At 40.0% G+C, this 20416-nt stretch overlaps 1 protein-coding gene across 1 annotated transcript in view; it reads right to left on the minus strand.

Moving 5' to 3' along the window:
* The window catches only part of LOC139370989 (nck-associated protein 5-like), a 110108-nt gene extending 96975 nt beyond the window's left edge, over positions 1–13133 (minus strand). Inside the window, exon 1 of the mRNA XM_071110945.1 lies at positions 13088–13133. The gene's annotated coding sequence lies outside the window, so the exon portion shown is untranslated. The remainder of the gene's footprint in view (positions 1–13087) is intronic.
* Between the last annotated feature and the right edge of the window lie 7283 nt (positions 13134–20416).

Genomic DNA, 20416 nt, shown 5'->3' on the forward strand with positions numbered 1-20416 from the left:
AGCTCTTCAAAGGTAAGGCATATTTATATATCGCATATATTATTTCTGACTTTCGTGTCGCAACTGCCTGGTTGAAACATTTTTTGTCATGCATTTGTATGCGGGACGCTGTCGCATGGTGAGCTTTCGCCGTAAAGCCTATTTGAAATCTGACACGGCGGCTGGATTAAAAAGTTAAGCTTTATTTTGATGTATTACAACGTATATTTTCATGAAAGTAAAATATTTATAATACTGTAGTTTGAATTTGGCGCTCTGCAATTTCACCGGATGTTGTCGAGGTGTGCTGCTAGCCATAACTGGTTTAACAGCTTCTACTCCCAAGCCATAAGACTGCGGAACAATTCATCAAATGGCCACCCTATTTACATTGACACCCCCTTTATTTTTACACTGCTGCTATTCACGGTTTATTATCTATGCATAGTCAGTATCTATGCAAAAACAGGCAAGAGTCATTGAGAACACATCATTCAAACACGTTCTCAGTAAAATGTGCAGTCAAATGTGTTGGTGTTGTATTTGATGTTTCATGAAATGGCTCCTCCAACATGGCAGCTGGATTGTGAGGATGATTTATTGAGTCACGGATAAACAAAGTACATTCCTATAATGTTAAGTGTAGTCTGTTACATTACCAAGCTGCTGTAAGCCCAATTCGAAATTGCTTCTCACATTCACTACAAATGCTGACAAGAGAGATGATTCAGTGTGCAAAGTGCCCTGGCTGACAGACATGGTCATTTCTAGGTAAAAGGACACATGAGCACCAACATGTGAAGTTCATAGGATCATGTCAAATTGGGTGTCAAATGAAAGCCAAGAGTCTGTATATTTTTTTAAAATTAAGGCATATACATTGCAACATTTACCTCACGTTTACTCTGCAGGTAGCACTACTAGGTGATTTGAAAAGTCATAGTCAAAAATGTATCAATATAATAATTTTAGCAACAACAACAAATCTTACAAATGTACAATCTGTAGAAACTATGAGAATAGTAATGTTCAGAACTTTTGTGAAACATCACAGCACAATTGAAAAATATATGGCAAATAGAAATCCTATATGGATGGTGTTAAGAGACAGATGGGAGCAGTTGAATGGAGGTTAAGGGTGGGACTAATAAACAACAAGATAACTAATGTAAAATGTATATCGGTTCAGAACTTTCGTGAAACAGCACAGTTAAAAATGTATGGCATAAAAATAAAATGGGATGGACATCGGAAATAGATGGGAGAGGTTGAGGAAGGACAGAACTAAAAACAAACAAAATATAACTATTGTAAAATAGATTGTGTCATATATATATATATATATATGAGCTGGAAGTAGAAGCCTAAGTGTTGTTGTTCATTAGTGTTCTCCAATTAGGGGAGGCAGCAGGCAGGGTCAGGCAGAGTGGTCAGGCAGGCGGGCTCAGAGTCCGGACAGGCAAAGATCAAAACCAGGAGGGCGAGAAAAAGGAGAGACTGGGGAAAAGCGGGAGCTGAGAAAACCGCTGGTTGACTTGACAAACAAAATGGCAACAGACAAACACAGGTATAAGTACCCAGGGGATAATGAGGAAAATGGGCAACACCTGGAGGGGTGGGGGTGGGTGTTGAGACAAGCACAAGGACATGTGAAATAGATCAGGGCGTGACATCACAATGAAGAGAATAACATTCATATACATAATTATGCATTTCTGTGAAGTACATTCCGTTACCGGGTGTAAATCCACTTCACCTACTGTAGTTCAATAACCAAAATAGATTTTTTCTAAGTTAATGTGTCATGTCATAGCATGTCATTAGTTTTTGGAAAACTAAAAACAAACTGAGGGAGATTTGACTGGAATTCTGTTACCAAACTTTGCATTTGCACAGTTCTTCCAGTAAATGTCTCTTAGTAAAACTCTGTGTAAATTGTTAAAAAAAAAATCAAATAAAGGTAGTCCTTGTGCATAGACATGTATGGTTTGTTAACCTTTGAAAGCAAGGGTTTTTGTTCGGAATACATTTGAAGTGAAAAATCTCAGCGCAATTCGCTCACCGTGGAATTGCCTACATGCAGTGCACTTGAACTTTTGACAAAACTCATTCAGTATTAATACTCAATTTACTTTAAAATTCTGTAATCGTTGTTTTTGAATGATAACGCCCACTGTGGTTAACACAAACTCTGTTATTCAACATGCATAGGATGCTAGCCCGTGAGGAACATTTCTCTCAACAACCTCTGATCATTTCAGCTGACCTCATTATTGCAACCACCTTGTCGAGGGAGAGCGTATTTGTGTGTCCCAAATGGCACACTGTTCCCTACATAGTGCACTACCTGAGACCAGGGCTGTTGAAAAGTAGTGCACTATGTAGGGAATAGGGTTCCGTTTGAGACACGGATATAATAGTTTTTAATTTCTGGAATACATATTTATACCCTGGAAGACAGCTCTTTCAAAACACAGACTACAGGTCAACATGATTGCGTGCCTTCAGTAGGAGAAGAAAACCAACCATTGGTTTGACTAAACTTCTTGAACAAGAAAATCCACTCACTCCATCCAGCCCCCCCAGGCCTTTGAGCAGGCGGCAGGGAGGGCTAATGTTTCTGCTGTAGTTGACGGCTGGGGCAGATCCCTTAAGCAGGATTTGTGATTTCAGCATGATTAGAAAAGGGTGGCAAACAGGAGGCGAGAATAAAGAAACCAGAGGAGCACCATCTGGGATGGGCATGTGAAAGTTCAGAGCATAGGCCTAGATAGGGTATTCATGCTGGTGTTAATCAGAACAATCCTTGCATTCAATAATGGGATAACCCTTCACACAATGGGCAGAAAGCACTCTGATCTATACTGGTCAGCAAACAATCTCTTTTGATATACAATGGTTAGGTCACAATGAAAAGTTTCTAAAGGGTTTAAATGTCCCTAAACATCAGTAAGATGTTTTCACTTTAAAATGGGGGGTCAAATAAACTATATAACAAATCAAGTATATTCCACTAAAACAGGCCTTCAACGAGCATTGATGTTTTGATTCTCTGGAGGACTGAAACATTAGAACAAAGCAATGTGGAAAAACGATGGAAGCAAATGGAAGAATGGAGGAAGGGAGGGCGAGAGGCAAAATTTGCCTGAAATTCTGCAGTTGATTTAAAGGGACTACTACACCCTGTGGGAGTGCCTTGTCCAAGGGACCCAAATCAAAGCCAAATACTGATGCAGCACAAACTGACACTGTGATAGACTACATCACAGGAGACATTACAGATCAGAGAGATTAATATCCTCAACATCAAATAAATCACACACTAAAACAGTCGACACAAACAATCTGATGTCTTCTTAAATAAATCTCACCAAGACCCCTAAAACAATCTTTAAACAGTGAAGGAAAACTGACGAGGGGGCGATTCGGTTGGGCTGAAACTATTAGCAGAACGTAATGAGTATTCCATTTTAATGCACTTTAAGATGTTTTAGTGCAGTGAGAAAATAGGCTTGTAAAATAAAATGAAACCAATTAGTTTGGATCTGCACAGACAACATACACAGCAATAGGTTATGATGGGGGGTGGAGGCACTCTCAGGGGCTCGACCCAGATGTTCCCCATTTAAAGCAGTGCAAGCACCAGCCCCGACAACCACACTTACATCAAAGTGAAACAAAATTAAAAAGGAGCTCATATTAAATTGTTTCCTCTCCATTTCACTTTATCGTTTAAGAGGGGACCGGCGATTGGTTGATGCTTAGCAACGCGGAAACCTGAGTAGGTGTCTGTTAGGGTAATGGGGGGCTAATGATGCGTGGGAGTGTATCTGAGCATTGGCCTGCTCAACGGACTGTGATCAGATACTCACTTTCCCTACATATCAAACGCGTTGCTTTCTAACAAGGTCACATTGGCGGTATAATGGTGTTTGAGGATCTACTGGTAACACTCCATCTGAAAACAATGGTGCCGACTACTATTGGACACAAGGTCTGTGTCCCAAAAATAAACCCTATTTCCTATTTAGTGCACTAGTTTTGGTTAGTAGGGCTCATTTTCAGAATAGAGGAACAAAGTCTGGTATGAAGCAGGTCTAGTTTCAAAGTTGAGCCGTGTTACATGCATCTGAAATGTCTCACTCCATCAGGCACAGATGGTAGTTTTGAGCCCAACAGACTTTCCCATGGCTTGGCCAGTACCTGATTGAATCTCTTAAAAAGGGTCAGAGATACTGCATTTTCATGACTAGAAGGTTTACCTATGACTTTAGAGAAGATGGCTTCTGTAATTCCGCTCTGCCGTCTCGCTGACCTAATGAAATCAAGACATAAATTAGGCTTGGGCGGTATCCAGATTATAATACATTCATACCGACCTTTTGCCATAATGGGATATTCGGCAATACTGGCACTGAACAGAAGGGCAGCTGTTTTCAAACCCCACTGAGCCTTTGTAATCCGAAGGTTAGCAAGGCTAACAAGTACATGTAAGATCCCATAGAGAACGCCAACGAGCGTGCAAGCTTTTATGCAGGTCTCGGACGTAAAGTATTTTCAGGACAGACATCCCAGCTCATAATGTTATACAAGTAATTAAAAAATGCTACACAGTTTGCTGAACGCACAAAACAAATACTAAACAGCCAGGCTCTTCATCCAGGTAGGGATTCTCTGCTGTTACCAAGCAAAGCTTGATTGTGGAAGAAGCTAACCACTTAGCTAAGTAGCTACTAAATTTGCAAACCAAAAATGCATAACTGAGGAACATTAAGCACATTTTAGACAGTAAACTTAATAGTTAAACGATATCTAGCTGGAAAACATTTAGATGTGAATCCCATACTGTAACTAAATCACATGGCTCATACTGCACAACAAGTTAAGTTTTAAATGCCACATGCACAAGTACAGTAAAATGCCTTTCTTGCAAGCTCTATATCCAACAAAACAAACTAAATTTAAATGAGAAGAACACGAGAAAGTAAGATGCTACAGTTGAAGTCAGAAGTTTACATACACCTTAGCCAAATACATTTAAACTCAGTTTTTCATAATTCCTGACATTTAATCCTAGTAAAAATTCCCTGTTTTAGGTCAGTTAGGATCACCACTTTATTTTAAGAATGTGAAATGTCAGAATAATAGTAGAGAGAATTATTTATTTCAGCTTTTATTTCTTTCATCGCAATCCCAGTGGGTCAGAAGTTTACATACACTCAATTAGTATTTGGTAGCATTGCCTTTAAATTGTTTAACTTGGGTCAAATGTTTTGGGTAGCCTTCCACAAGCTTCCCACAATAAGTTGGGTGAATTTTGGCCCATTCCTCCTGACAGAGCTGGTGTAACTGAGTCAGGTTTGCAGGCCTCCTTGCTCACACATGCTTTTTCAGTTCTGCCCACAAATGTTCTATAGGATTGAGGTCAGGGCTTTGTGATGGACACTCCAATACCTTGACTTTGTTGTCCTTAAGCCATTTTGCCACAACTTTGGAAGTACGCTTGGGGTCATTGTCCATTTGGAAGACCTATTTGCAACCAAGCTTTAAATTCTTGACTGATGTTTTGTTACTTCAATATATCCACATAATTTTCCCCCTCATGACGCCACTATTTTGTGAAGTGCACTAGTCCCTCCTGCAGCAAAGCACCCCCACAACATGATGCTGCCACCCCCGTGGTTCACGGTTGGGATGGTGTTCTTCGGCTTGCAAGCCCCCCCTTTTCCTCCAACCATAACGATGGTCATTATGGCCAAACAGTTCTATTTTTGTTTCATCAGACCAGAGGAAACTTCTACAAAAAGTACGATCTTTGTCCCCATGTGCAGTTGCAAACCGTAGTCTGGGTTTTTTTAATGGTGGATTTGGAGCAGTGGCTTCTTCCTTGCTGAGTGGTCTTTCAGGTTATGTCGATATAGGACTCGTTTTATTGTGGATATAGATACTTTGGTACCTGTTTCCTCCAGCACTTCACAAGGTCCTTTGCTGTTGTTCTGGGATTGATTTGCACTTTTCGCACCAAAGTCTGTTCATCTCTAGGAGACAGAACACATCTCCTTCCTGAGCGGTATGATGGCTGCGTGGTCCCATGGTGTTTATACTTGCATACTATTGTTTGTACAGATGACCATGGTACCTTCAGGCATTTGGAAATTGCTCCCAAGGATGAACCAGACTTGTGGAGGTCTGCAATTGTTTTTCTGAGGTCTTGGCTGATTTCTTTAGATTTTCCCATGATGTCAAGCAAAGAGGCACTGAGTTTGAAGGTAGGCCTTGAAATACATCCACAGGTACACCCCCAATTGACTCAAATTATGTCAATTGGCATATCAGAAGCTTCTAAAGCCATGATAACATTTTCTGGAATTTTCCAAGCTATTTAACTTCTCTGGGATATGTGGGACAGTAGCGTCCCACCTCGCCAACAGCCAGTGAAATTGCAGGGCGCCAAATTCAACACAACAGAAATCTCATCATTAAAATTCCTCAAACATACAAGTATAAATCCAGCCACATTGTCAGATTTCAAATAGGCGTTACGGCGAAAGCACACCAAACAATTATGTTAGGTCAGCACCTATTTACAGAAAACCATACAGCCATTTTCCAGCCAAGGAGAGGGCTCACAAAAATCAGAAATAGAGATTAAATTAATCACTAACCTTTGATGATCTTCATCAGATGGCACTTACGGGACTTCATGTTACACAATAGATGTGTGTTTGGTTCGATAAAGTTCATCTTTATGTCCAAATACCTCATTTGAAATTGGTGTGTTATGATCAGAAATGCATTGTCTCAAACAAACATCCGGTGAAAGTGCAGAGAGCCACATCAAATTACAGAAATACTCATAATAAACATTGATAAAAGATACAAGTGTTATACATGGAAATATTGATAGACTTCTCCTTAATGCAACCGCTGTGTCAGATTTCAAAATGGCTTTACGGCGAAAGCACACCTTGTGGTTATGTTAGGTCAGCACTAGTCACAGAAAAACATCCAGCCATTTTCCAAAGAAGGAGAGGTGTCAGAAAAGTCAGAAATCGCATTATAAATATTCACTTACCTTTGATGATCTTGAGCGGAATGCACTCCCAGGAATCCCATTTCCACAATAAATGTTTGTTTTGTTTGATAAAGTCCATAATTTATGTCCAAATACCTCCTTTTTGTTCGCGCGTTTAGCCCAGTAATCCAAATGCATAATGCGCGATCACTTGTTCAGACGAAATGTCAAAAAAGTTATATTACAGTTCGTAGAAATATGTCAAACAATGTATAGAATCAATCTTTAGGATGTTTTTAACATAAATCTTCAAGAATGTTCCAACCGGAGAATTCCTTTGTCTTTAGAAATGCAATGGAACGCAGCTACCTCTCACGGGCGTAGGCGTGATCAGCTCATGGCACTCTGCCAGACACCTAGTTGAAATAGCTCTCTTTCTCTCCCCCTTCACAGTAGAAGCCTCAAACAAGGTTCTAAAGACTGTTGACATCTAGTGGAAGCCTTAGGAAGTGCAATATGATCCCATAGACACTGTATGTTCGATAGGCAATGACTTGAAAAACTACAAACCTCAGATTTCCCACTTCCTGGATGGATTTTTTTCTCCGGTTTTTGCCTGCCATATGAGTTGTGTTATACTCACAGACATCATTCAAACAGTTTTAGAAACCTCAGAGAATGTTTTCTATCCAAATATACTAATTATATGCTTATTCTAGCTTTTGGGCCTGAGGAGCAGGTAGTTCCTCTGGGCACCTTTTTTTATCCAAGCTACTCAATACTGCCCCCCAGTCCCAAAGAAGTTAAAGGCACAGTCAACTTGATGTATGTAAACTTCTGACCTACTGGAATTGTGATACAGTGAATTATAAGTGAAATAATCTGTCTGTAAACAATTGTTGGAAAAATGACTTGTGTCATGCATAAACTTGTCATACACGACTTGCCAAAACTATAGTTTGTTAACAAGAAATTTGTGGAGTGGTTGAAAAACAAGTTTTAATGACTCCAACCTAAGTGTATGTAAACTTCCGACTTCAACTGTATAAACACAAGGGTCAACTCAGATAGTCCGTGTAGCCATTTTGTTAGCTATTTAGCAGTCATATGGCTTGGGGATAGAAACTGTTGCACCGGTACTGCTTGCCGTGGGGAAGCAAAGAGAACAGTCTATGGCTCAGTGCTAGAGGCTTCACTACAAACACCCTGTTTTGAATCCAGGCTGTAGCGCACAATTGGCCCAGCGTTGTCTGTGTTTGGCCGGTGTAGGCCAGGTCTACAATTTTGTTTCTGGTGTCCTTTGACAGCTCTTTGGTCTTGGCCATAGTGGAGTTTGGAGTGTGACTGTTTGAGGTTGTGGACAGGTGTCTTTTATACTGACAACAAGTTCAAACAGGTGCCATTAATACAAGTAACGAGTGGAGGACAGAGCAGCCTCTTAAAGAAGAAGTTACAGGTCTGTGAGAGCCAGAAATCTTGCTTGTTTGTAGGTGACCAAATACTTATTTTCCACCATAATTTGCAAATAAATTCATTAAAAATCCTACAATGTGATTTTCTGGATTTTTTTCTTCTCATTTTGTCCGTCATAGTTGAAGTGTACCTATGATGAAAATTACAGGCCTCTCTCATCTTTTTAAGTGGGAGAACTTGCACAATTGGTGGCTGACTAAATACTTTTTTTGCCCCACTGTATATAAAAATAGAAGAGGTGCTGTTGCCATAACAAGCAGTGATTCAGCCAGTCAAGATACTGAAAAATATCACTTTTTCAACCTCCTGAAGGGGACGAGGTGCGGTCGAGACTTCTCCTGCACGCCAAATCTCAGAACAAAGTCTTACTCAGTTAATAATATCAGGAGTAGAGATCAAAGTAAATCAATTTATGAAATTATTATAGCTCTAGTCAACAACTTGGTAATTCAATTACTATAAAAGATCACTGTATAATCATGTGTTGGTACAAAACACACAAGCACAAGATCACCAATTGAGTTATTCCCCCCCTTTTGATCAACTAGAGATGAATAAACCAAATCGAATTATGGTTATTGACCAATGATCTGAACGTGAAGATGGGTGATGTCTAAAGGGTTTTGGTCTCCTCCATATCCTTACATATACTACATTTCTACTCAAATTTGCAGGTTGCTTACTTATCTTGAGGAAGCATTAAAGCGTCACAACTCCTTAATTCTAGGAAAAATAAAATAAAATTTTATTTGTCACATGCGCCCAATACAACAGGTGTAGTAGACCTTACCGTGAAATGCTTACTTACAAGCCCTTAACCAACAATGCAGTTTATGAAATAGAGTTAAGAAAAATATTTACTAAATAAAATAGTAACACAATAAAATAACAATAACGAGCCTATATACAAGCGGTACCGAGTCAATGTGCGGGGGTACAGGTTAGTTGAGGTAATTTGTACATGTCTGTAAGGGTAAAGTGACTATGCATAGATAATAAACAGTGAGTAGCAGCAGTGTAAAAACAGGGGGGGGGGGGGTCAATAAATTCTCCGGGTGGCCATTTGATTAATTATTCAGCAGTCTTATGGCATGTGGGTAGAAGCTGCTAAGGAGCCTTTTGGACCTAGACTTGGCACTCCGGTACCGATTACCGTGCGGTAGCAGAGAGAACAGCCTATGACTTGGGTGACTGGAGTCTCTGACAATTTTTAGGGCATTCCTCTGACACCACCTAGTATATACACAACCGTTCAAAAGTTTGGGGTCACTTAGAAATGTCCTTGTTTTCCATGAAAACATACATGAAATTATTTGCAAAATGAATAGGAAATATAGTCAAGACGTTGACAAGATAATAAATAATGTTTTTTTTAATGAAATAATAATTGTGTCCTTCAAACTTTGTCTTTGTCAAAGAATCCTCAATTTGCAGCAATTACAACCTTGCAGACCTTTGGCATTCAATTTGTGGAGGTAATCTGAAGCGATTTCACCCCCTGCTTCCTGAAGCACCTCCCACAAGTTGGATTGGCACTTCTTACATACCATACGGCCAAGCTGCTCCCACAACAGCTCAATAGGGTTGAGATCCGGTGACTGTGCTGGCCACTCCATTATAGACAGAATACCAGCAGACTGCTTCTTCCCTAAATAGTTATTGCATAGTTTGGAGCTGTGCTTTGGGCCATTGTCCTGTTGTAGGAGGAAATTGGCTCCAATTAAGCGCCGTCCACAGGGTATGGCATGGCGTTGCAAAATGGAGTGATAGCCTTCTTCAAGATCCCTTTTACCCTGTACAAATCTCCCACTCAACCACCAAAGCACCCCCAGACCATCACATTGCCTCACCATGCTTGACAGATGGCGTCAAGCACTCCTCCAGCATCTTTTCATTTTTTCTGCGTCTCACGAATGTTCTTCTTTGTGTTCCGAACACCTCAAACTTAGATTTGTCTGTCCATAACACTTTTTCCAATCTTCCTCTGTCCCATGTCTGTTCTTTTGCCCATCTTAATCTTTTATTTTTATTGGCCAGTCTGAGATATGGCTTTTCTTTGCAACTCTGCCATGAAGGCCAGCATCCCGGAGTCGCCTCTTCACTGTTGACGTTGAGACTGGTGTTTTGCGGGTACTATTTAATGATGCTGCCAGTTGAGGACTTGTGAGCCATCTGTTTCTCAAACTAGATACTCTAATGTACTTGTCCTCTTGCTCAGTTGTGCACCGGGGCCTCCCACTCCTCTTTCTATTCTGGTTCGAGGCAGTTTGCGCTGATATGTGAAGGAAGTAGTGCACAGCGTTGTACGAGATCTTCAGTTTCTTGGCCCTTTCTAGCATGGAATAGCCTTCATTTCTCAGAACAAGAATAGACTGACGAGTTTCAGAAGAAAGTTATTTGTTTCTGGACATTTTGAGCCTGTTATCAAAGACACAAATACTGATGCTCCAGATACTCAACTAGTCTAAAGAAGGCCAGTTTTATTGCTTCTTTAATCAGCACCACAGTTTTCACACATAATTGCAAAAATGTTTTTCTAATGATCAATTAGCCTTTTAAAATGATAAACCTGGATTAGCTAACACAACGTGCCATTGGAACACAGGAGTGATGGTTGCTGATAATGGGCCTCTGTACGCCTATGTAGATATTACATAAAAAAATCTGCAGTTTCCAGCTACAATAGTCATTTATTACATGAACAATGTCTACACTGTATTTCTGATCAATTTGATGTTATATTGGTAAAAAAATGATGATTTTCTTTCAAAAACATGTACATTTCTAAGTGACCCCAAACTTTTGAACGGTAGTATAGGTATTACAGACTAGGTCAGGGACAGGTTGAAAATGTCAGTGAAGACACTTGCCAGTTGGTCAGTGCACACTCGGAGTACATGTCTTGGTAATCTGTCTGGCCCTGCGGCTTTGTGAATGTTGACCTGTTGAAAGGTCTTGTTCACATCAGCTACAGAGATGATGATCACACAGTCGTCCGGAACAGCTAGTGTTCTCATGCATGCTTTAGTGTTGCTTGCCTCGAAGCGAGCATAAAAGGCATTTAGCTCACCTGGTACACTTGCGTCACTGGGCAGCTCGTGGCTGGGTTTCCCTTTATAGTCCGTAGTAGTTTGCAAGCCACATCCGACGAGCGTCAGAACCGGTGTAGTAGGATTCAATCTTAGTCCTGTATTAAAGCTTTGCCTGTTTGATGGTTCGTCTGAGGGCATAGCGGGATTTCTTATAGGCGTCTGTATTAGTGTCCCGCCGATGAAAGCAGCTGCTCGCAGTACGCTTACTGATGCTATACATCTAGGTATCATATGCATACTTTGCAAATCACACTATCATGTACTGAGACACTTTTAGAAACAACCATGTACTCACCACATTAGCACTGACCAAAGATATCAGGCTATTAGTTTAACATTTACAACCTAGGTAGCAGTCATCATGATGACTGACTCTCAGGGCCAGCTCTAGCCTTTTGGGGGCCCCTGCAATTCTACATATTTTGCCATGATTTATGCCCTGTTAATGATATATGAGTAAGAGTGACTAACACAATCAACGAGGGCCCCCTGGAGGTCAGGGCCCCTGGGCACCTACAGCTGGCTAGACTAATTTACCAAGGAGCCGGCCCTACTGACACGACTGTGAGAGCGGTGATGTCCGAATCATTTGGAGTCAGCGCTGCTGGCACACATTACTGGCCCATTTGGACCAAGATAGGCTCAAGAAAATATTTGACTATGCTAGCAGGTGCAGCCAATGTCCAGAATATATTGCAGCCATTTACTCCAGATTTACTGTACTTTCCAAACCAAACAATCAGTCTGAAAAATAATGTAAAACGATTTCAAGATGTGTGCATGTCGGATTCACTTGAGAAGCTGATGACAATGCATTCATTCTCTCGACATAGCTGTGCAAGTAAAGGCATAAATTGACTGCAGGCTTACAAATGTGACATGCCTCAGAGTACAGACTACAGAGGATCAAGACTGATAGTTTGAGCAGATGTTGCGCCCCATCTGACCCATGTTGTCCTTCATTGTTCTGTAGCCTAAGAAAAGTATCAAGTTTGTATCATGTTCCATAATGACACAATAAGACAATAACAGCAAACTACTATTTACTACTGATAGTGTTGTAGCCCATCAAAACTCCCACTTACATGTCAATAAGACTTCCTTCACCATAGAGTTGTTTTTAGTCAGATAGTATTTAATGAGTATTTTGCTATAGAAAAAATGATATTAGGCGATGTCCAATGCGTGGCAAGATTTTAATGTGGTATATTATCGTGATGACCGTCTGGGTGTAAAAATGTTCCCCGAGTAACCGGTTTCCTGTTCACGTTTAAATTAATACAGCGACATGAACGTCACATAATAATTCACTGTTTACGTACCACAGGCACCGCCAAATAGGCCTACATGGGAGTATGAGTAGGCTACTACAAACACATCTCTGTGGCATCCTCATACATTGTTTGCAACGTTCTTCATCACATTAAATACCCAGTCTAAGGTTTATCCCAGCACCCTAACGTTACTCGTAAGCATTTTTTTTCAAACGGTACCTCGGTATACGGTGATGAATATAACATTCACTTACCTAGTCTAGAAAAATGGTGCTTCATAGGGAGATAAACGGACAGTCATACAGCACCAACGTTAAATACGGTACGTCTAAAAATAAACATCGAGATACTCCGTATTGTCTAAAAAAAGCTGCATTCCTTATTTTCCTCGAACAGAGACAGATTGAAATAAGAGCCGCACCGAGGTCTTTCCGCATTTGGATGCGGTCGTCATGAAATGTGATGTCATGGCTTTAAATTGCTCTCGACTCCCCGCTCTCATTGGGGCAGCCAATGTCTGTGTGGTACTCGCATCTTATTTTGAAAACGAACGCAAACAAATCTTACTCCATTATTTTATTAAGTACAAGACATCCCGTGGTACTATTATGTTGTTATAGTAAATTAATGACTACTATTCTATATACACTCTACTATAGCCTACTATACAGCATACAAGCTACTATAGGTAGGCTACAATACCTTACCATAATAAAGTTAACTATAATATACGATAAAAAATAATATTTGTTTAGATTATATCCAATGGGTCTAAATGCTCAGAAAGTCCTGTGCTCCAGTCATGTAGTGATTTATTTCCACATAATCTCTCGTGGACAGATCTATGTAAACTTTAATGGAGCAACTGACCAATTACGCGCGAGAGATTTTAGTTCTGGTGTAACCTAGATTAATTTACCCAACATGTAATTTTGTGTTTTACATGGTAATTTCCCCATTCCCGTCTTTCTGACACATTAACTCTATATACGTTTGACAACTATAAGTGAGTAGATTGAGAATGGTGACCCTGTGCATGTATATAACTTCTAATGTAGATGCATAATTGTATTTCATGTACATTATAGACCTAGAGTTTGCTATCTCCTCAAATTCCTTGACTGCTTTGAGAGAGATGGAAATGGAGGAGATATACGAGGTGGGATAAGTTTTTTTTTTATTATGGCTAGTCAGAAATAGCATTTTCCCATACACTCATATACTCCTTCCCATCCTGCATCCTTTAATAATCTCCAGCATAACCACTAATAACCACTACCCACCATACATGTCTAACAAACCTCAAGTAAACAATCAAATAAAATAATGGAGTAAGATTTGTTTGCGTTCGTTTTCAAAATAAGATGTGAGTACCACACAGACATTGGCTGCCCCAATAGTACTTCAACACCCCATACTCTTCTATCTTTCACAATAAATGTTAACGTCAGGTCCAGCATAGACACAATTATGTCCTCTATTGAAAGGGTACCTAAGCCGTTTTTGTGAAGAAGGCGCCCTCCTGTGACATAAAAGGGAAATAATAACAGGCTCCAGCACACCAACATCACAGCAGACCTCAGTTCAAATACTATTTGAAATCTTTCAAATGCTTTGAGCGTTTGCTTTTACCTGCCTGGAGTGCCAGGTGAGCAGGGTTTGCACTTTTGAGATGTTTCTATTGGTTCCATTGCAACAGGCAAGATCAATCAAGCACAGCTAAAGTATTTGAAATGATTTCAAATCATATTTGAATCCAGGTTTGCATCACAGTAAGGCTGGGATAGACAGAGTGGTGATCTCACAGTGTCCAATGTGAGTAGTGGTTGATATTTATAATGGTGATTTCCATAAGTAGGACAGATATCTCCTCTCGAACACAGCACTGGGAGACCCATGGATCCGTAAACAGGAATTCTGGCTTCCTCTCTGAGGCCTAAAAATACCTGACCTCAGGAAGTTAGGGTATTGTGCTACTACACTGCATTCCACTGTCCTGACATCATTGTATATGTTTATTTAAAAATATGCAAGGTGGGCATCTGAAGTTAAATATAATCCATGGGCCAGACCCCCACACTTTCGCTGTCGGGCTCACTTGGGTGACAATGTCTCATAGTGATTTTCTTGAAGGTCTATGTCCTTAGAGTTGGAAAATGTGTGATAACAGCCCAGAAATGGCAGCTTTCTCTGTGTTATCATGCTTTCTTTCATCCCTCCAACCCATACTTTTTTTCCTATAGGGATTATACCCCATGACGAACAATGTCAGTATACAACAAGTTATTGCACGCTGATACCCTTTAATTATATATCATTGGAAGTTTAGATTCCCAGCTGTCCATCAGACACATTTTCGGGAATGTTCAGGTCAACAGAACTTTGACCTATATGGTCCATATCAGAATTACCTGTATAAATGAGTTTTAAAAGGAAACCCTGATACATTTTAAACGTTGTTTGACAAGTGGTTCTGAAAGATCATGAGATTAACTTTCAAATGATAAAGACTGTAGCATAATCAACTTTGAAAGCACCACTTACAACTATTGTTAAAATTAGCCCATATTTTCTCATTGTCATTAGAATGTTGTTAGCTTAGCTACAGTGCCTTGCGAAAGTATTCGGCCCCCTTGAACTTTGCGACCTTTTGCCACATTTCAGGCTTCAAACATAAAGATATAAAACTGTATTTTTTTGTGAAGAATCAACAACAAGTGGGACACAATCATGAAGTGGAACGACATTTATTGGATATTTCAAACTTTTTTAACAAATCAAAAACTGAAAAATTGGGCGTGCAAAATTATTCAGCCCCTTTACTTTCAGTGCAGCAAACTCTCTCCAGAAGTTCAGTGAGGATCTCTGAATGATCCAATGTTGACCTAAATGACTAATGATGATAAATACAATCCACCTGTGTGTAATCAAGTCTCCGTATAAATGCACCTGCACTGTGATAGTCTCAGAGGTCCGTTAAAAGCGCAGAGAGCATCATGAAGAACAAGGAACACACCAGGCAGGTCCGAGATACTGTTGTGAAGAAGTTTAAAGCCGGATTTGGATACAAAAAGATTTCCCAAGCTTTAAACATCCCAAGGAGCACTGATAATATTGAAATGGAAGGAGTATCAGACCACTGCAAATCTACCAAGACCTGGCCGTCCCTCTAAACTTTCAGCTCATATAAGGAGAAGACTGATCAGAGATGCAGCCAAGAGGCCCATGATCACTCTGGATGAACTGCAGAGATCTACAGCTGAGGTGGGAGACTCTGTCCATAGGACAACAATCAGTCGTATATTGCACAAATCTGGCCTTTATGGAAGAGTGTCAAGAAGAAAGCCATTTCTTAAAGATATCCATAAAGTGTTGTTTAAAGTTTGCCACAAGCCACCTGGGAGACACACCAAACATGTGGAAGAAGGTGCTCTGGTCAGATGAAACCAAAATGGAACTTTTTGGCAACAATGCAAAATGTTATGTTTGGCGTAAAAGCAGCACAGCTCATCACCCTGAACACACCATCCCCACTGTCAAACATGGTGGTGGCAGCATCATGGTTTGGGCCTGCTTTTCTTCAGCAGGGACAGGGAAGATGGTTAAAATTTATGGGAAGATGGATGGAGCCAAATACAGGACCATTCTGGAAGAAAATCTGATGGAGTCTGCAAAAGACCTGAGACTGGGACGGAGATTTGTCTTCCAACAAGACAATGATCCAAAACATAAAGCAAAATCTACAATGGAATGGTTCAAAAATAAAACATATCCAGGTGTTAGAATGGCCAAGTCAAAGTCCAGACCTGAATCCAATTGAGAATCTGTGGAAAGAACTGAAAACTGCTGTTCACAAATGCTCTCCATCCAACCTCACTGAGCTCGAGCTGTTTTGCAAGGAGGAATGGGAAAAAATTTCAGTCTCTCGATGTGCAAAACTGATGGAGACATACCCCAAGCGACTTACAGCTGTAATCGCAGCAAAAGGTGGCGCTACAAAGTATTAACTTAAGGGGGCTGAATAATTTTGCACGCCCAATTTTTCAGTTTTTGATTTGTTAAAAGTTTGAAATATCCAATAAATGTCGCTCCACTTCATGATTGTGTCCCACTTGTTGTTGATTCTTCACAAAAAAATACAGTTTTATATCTTTATGTTTGAAGCCTGAAATGTGGCAAAAGGTCGCAAAGTTCAAGGGGGCCGAATACTTTCGCAAGGCACTGTATATAATTCCATGTAGTGGGGCAGCTATGTTTTTGGATTGTAACAGAACCATCAAATTGCACACACACAGCTAGAACAGAGTTTTAAAAATATTTGTATATACAGGGCAATCACAGGATTCATGCATTATAAAGCCTTTTTCCAATATGGCCGCCAAACAACTTAATGGGGTATTTTTGGATTAATTTCACATGACCATACCTGTATGTTATATATTGTTGTATGCCCAATAATATCTTAAAACATAGTGATGTAGAATACACAACTAAATGAGCCAGGTGTGCCAGATTGGAAAGATTTTCAATTATTCACAGAATTGTGAGGAGAATGTACCCTAAAAGTCAAAAGTCATAGATGTGAGCTGATTAACATGATATACCAAGTAATTCTGTTAACTGTTTCCATATAACAAAGGACTAGAAATGTGTAAAATTGCATAGGGATTGCAATATGTTTTACCCTAAAAAGGATTTTGAGCTTGAGGTAGTCACCTCATACAAGTTATGACTAGTAGTATGGCTAGACAGTACGCTGTCCTCTCAGCACATATCAAAGGTGCATGCAAAGGTTAAATCTAGACTTGTTTTCCTCCATAGTAATCGTTCCTCCCACCCCATCTGACAAATTAACCCTGATTAAGATCATCCTACCCGTGCTAGATTACAGAAACATAATTTATAGATCAACAGTTAAGGGTGCTCTCGGACGGCAAGATGTTCGTTACCATTCCGCCATCAGATTTGTTCCTTATATGACACATCACTGCACTCTGTACTCCTCTCTAAACTGGCCATCTCATCATACATCGCGCAAGACCCACTGGTTGATGCTTATTTATCAACCCCTCTTAGGCCTCACTAAACCCGAACTGAGATACCTACTGCAACCCTCATCCGCCATATACAGCATCCATTCTGCCAGTCACATTCTGGTAAAGGTCCTCAAACATACACATTCCTGGGTCGCTCCTCTTTTCAGTTTTCTGCAGATAATGACAGGAACGAGCTACAAAAAACACTCAAACTGGACAGTTCTCTCTATCTCTACATTCAAAGACATGGACACTCGTTTCTGCTATACGTGATATGTTTTTGGCTCTACCATTTTGTCCTTCGTGCAGTTGTCTGTGCTTAACATTGTTTGTGCCATGTTTGTGCTGCTACCATGTTGTCCTGCTGCCATGTTGTGCTGCTACCATGTTGTGCTGTCATGCTGTGCTGTCATGCTGTGTTGCTACCATGTTGTGTTGTTATCATGTTGTGTTGTCTTAGATTTATCTTTATGTAGTGTTGTGGTGTCTTTTTTGTCATGATGTGCATTTTTGTCCCAGTCCCCACAAGAGGCCTTTTGCTTCTTGCTAGGCCGTAAATGTAAATAATAATTTGTTCTTATTTGACATGCCTGGTTACATTTTCAAAAATCTGCGATTCAGACAGCTTTTTGGGCACATTCTTACCACATTTCTGAGAATAATGTAACATCTTTATATATCTGACACACCTGGCTCATTTGGCAATGTATGCTACATCACTATGAACATATTATTTTGCATACTACAATTATATTTCATACTGGCATGGTTATGTGAAATTGATCCAATAAGACCCCATTGAGTTTGGCGGCCATATTAGAAAAAGGCTTCGGAGGGATGGAGGAATGAAAGAAAGAATGATAACAGAGAAAGCTGCCATTGCTGAACTGTTATCACACATTTTCCAACTCTAGGGACATAGACCTTCAAGAAAATCACTATGAGACATCAGCCCATGTGAGCCCGATCGACCCCCCAGCCTATGAACTAATACCACAGTTAAATCAAAGACCCAGTCAAATCTTTATTTGTAATTTTTTAAATAATATTTTTTCCCCCATTAAAATAAAATGTAACTCCAAAAACAAAGTTATACATACAAACAACAACTTAGACACACAAAGACCCGCATGCTCACACCCCCATCCAGAGTGCCTGCATTATTGTTTGCCATTTAATGCAGGACGTCAAATCAAAGGCTTTCCTTAGATATGTTGTTCTTGATGAAAATGTGTCAGTTTGTCACTTTCAGGAGGTTGGAGTAATAAGACGGTCAAGACATTGGCTAGAATGTAGGTTGTGCCTTTAGAGTTTGAGAAAATTAACTAAGGATTCATTTTCTCTTCTCTCATTGACTTCTCTAACCACAAACCCTGGCCTGGTCTGCATGGCCTGTTTCGCAAGCATTCCTGGAAGTCTAGCGATGTGGCACCTCTGGGTTTAGAAACTCTGGTTAAATAGAGTTGGGGAGTCCCATTGGTTTTTGGACACAAATGCTAAAAAGTTAGCATTTGGAGACAGTGGCCAGTTAAACCAAATCAAAGTATGGGTTGCTGTCTTACCTTGTCCATATACTGCTTAGAGAGTAAGGAAACCAAGATGTATTTTTTTAATCTAGGTGAACTAATCCTTTAATGTAGGTTAGATGGTCTTATCACCCAGTGATGATGATAGGGTTTGAGTTGAGTAATGGTTACTCATTTGTTAAAGGCATGGTCTGTTAACAACAATGAAAGTAAGAAAAACTGCATTAGATGAGGACCCCATCAAATTCATGAAGCAATTAATTTTGAAGCCCATAATTTAAAGTTAAATCAATCATATTTATATGTATAGTTAACTATATGTACGCTTACTTATGGGTAATTTCAACTATTGAAATATACCCCCTGATGTTTGAAGAAAGCTATTTAAGGCATTAAGTAATTTATTACAACTGTCTTACCACATCATAACAAACACAATGGACTTAAATGTTTCGCTTCAACTGATGTAAAAATAAAAAAGGAACGATATTCTAGTCTGCTCAGATCTAGCCTTTTCTATTATATTCTCTGCTCAGCTCAGTTCTATTCTGCACAGATATAGGCATATTCTATTCTAACAATTTAGTTACATGTTAAGTGTTGCCATTTTAGGACAAACGTTTATAATACAATTAAGAGTTGATAGCTATTCTATTCTGCTCAGATAGGGGCTCCCCAGTGGTAAAGCAGTCCGTCACTACAGACCCAGGTTCGATTCCAGGCTGTATCACAACCGGCAGTCTTAAATGGTTTTAAATATTTATAGTAAATAGGCATTATGTCAGTGGTCACCGGTCTAGTCATTCCTAGTCGATCACCAAATATTTCTGTAGAAAAGCCAACGCTAAAGGCTTGCGCTGTTGGCAGTAAGTGCACTTGATTCAAAAGCCCTGCTCGCCGGGTATACAAAATGTCCCAATTTTGAACAATTTCATGTCTGAGATGACAAACTCCGCCTCCCCGGTGGACTGGGAGGGAGATCTGTGGCTAAATACAGCGCGCCTACTGTACTGGCCAATCG

Source organism: Oncorhynchus clarkii, chromosome 17 (genome assembly GCF_045791955.1).
Source record: "Oncorhynchus clarkii lewisi isolate Uvic-CL-2024 chromosome 17, UVic_Ocla_1.0, whole genome shotgun sequence".
Classification (NCBI taxonomy): Eukaryota; Metazoa; Chordata; class Actinopteri; order Salmoniformes; family Salmonidae; genus Oncorhynchus; species Oncorhynchus clarkii.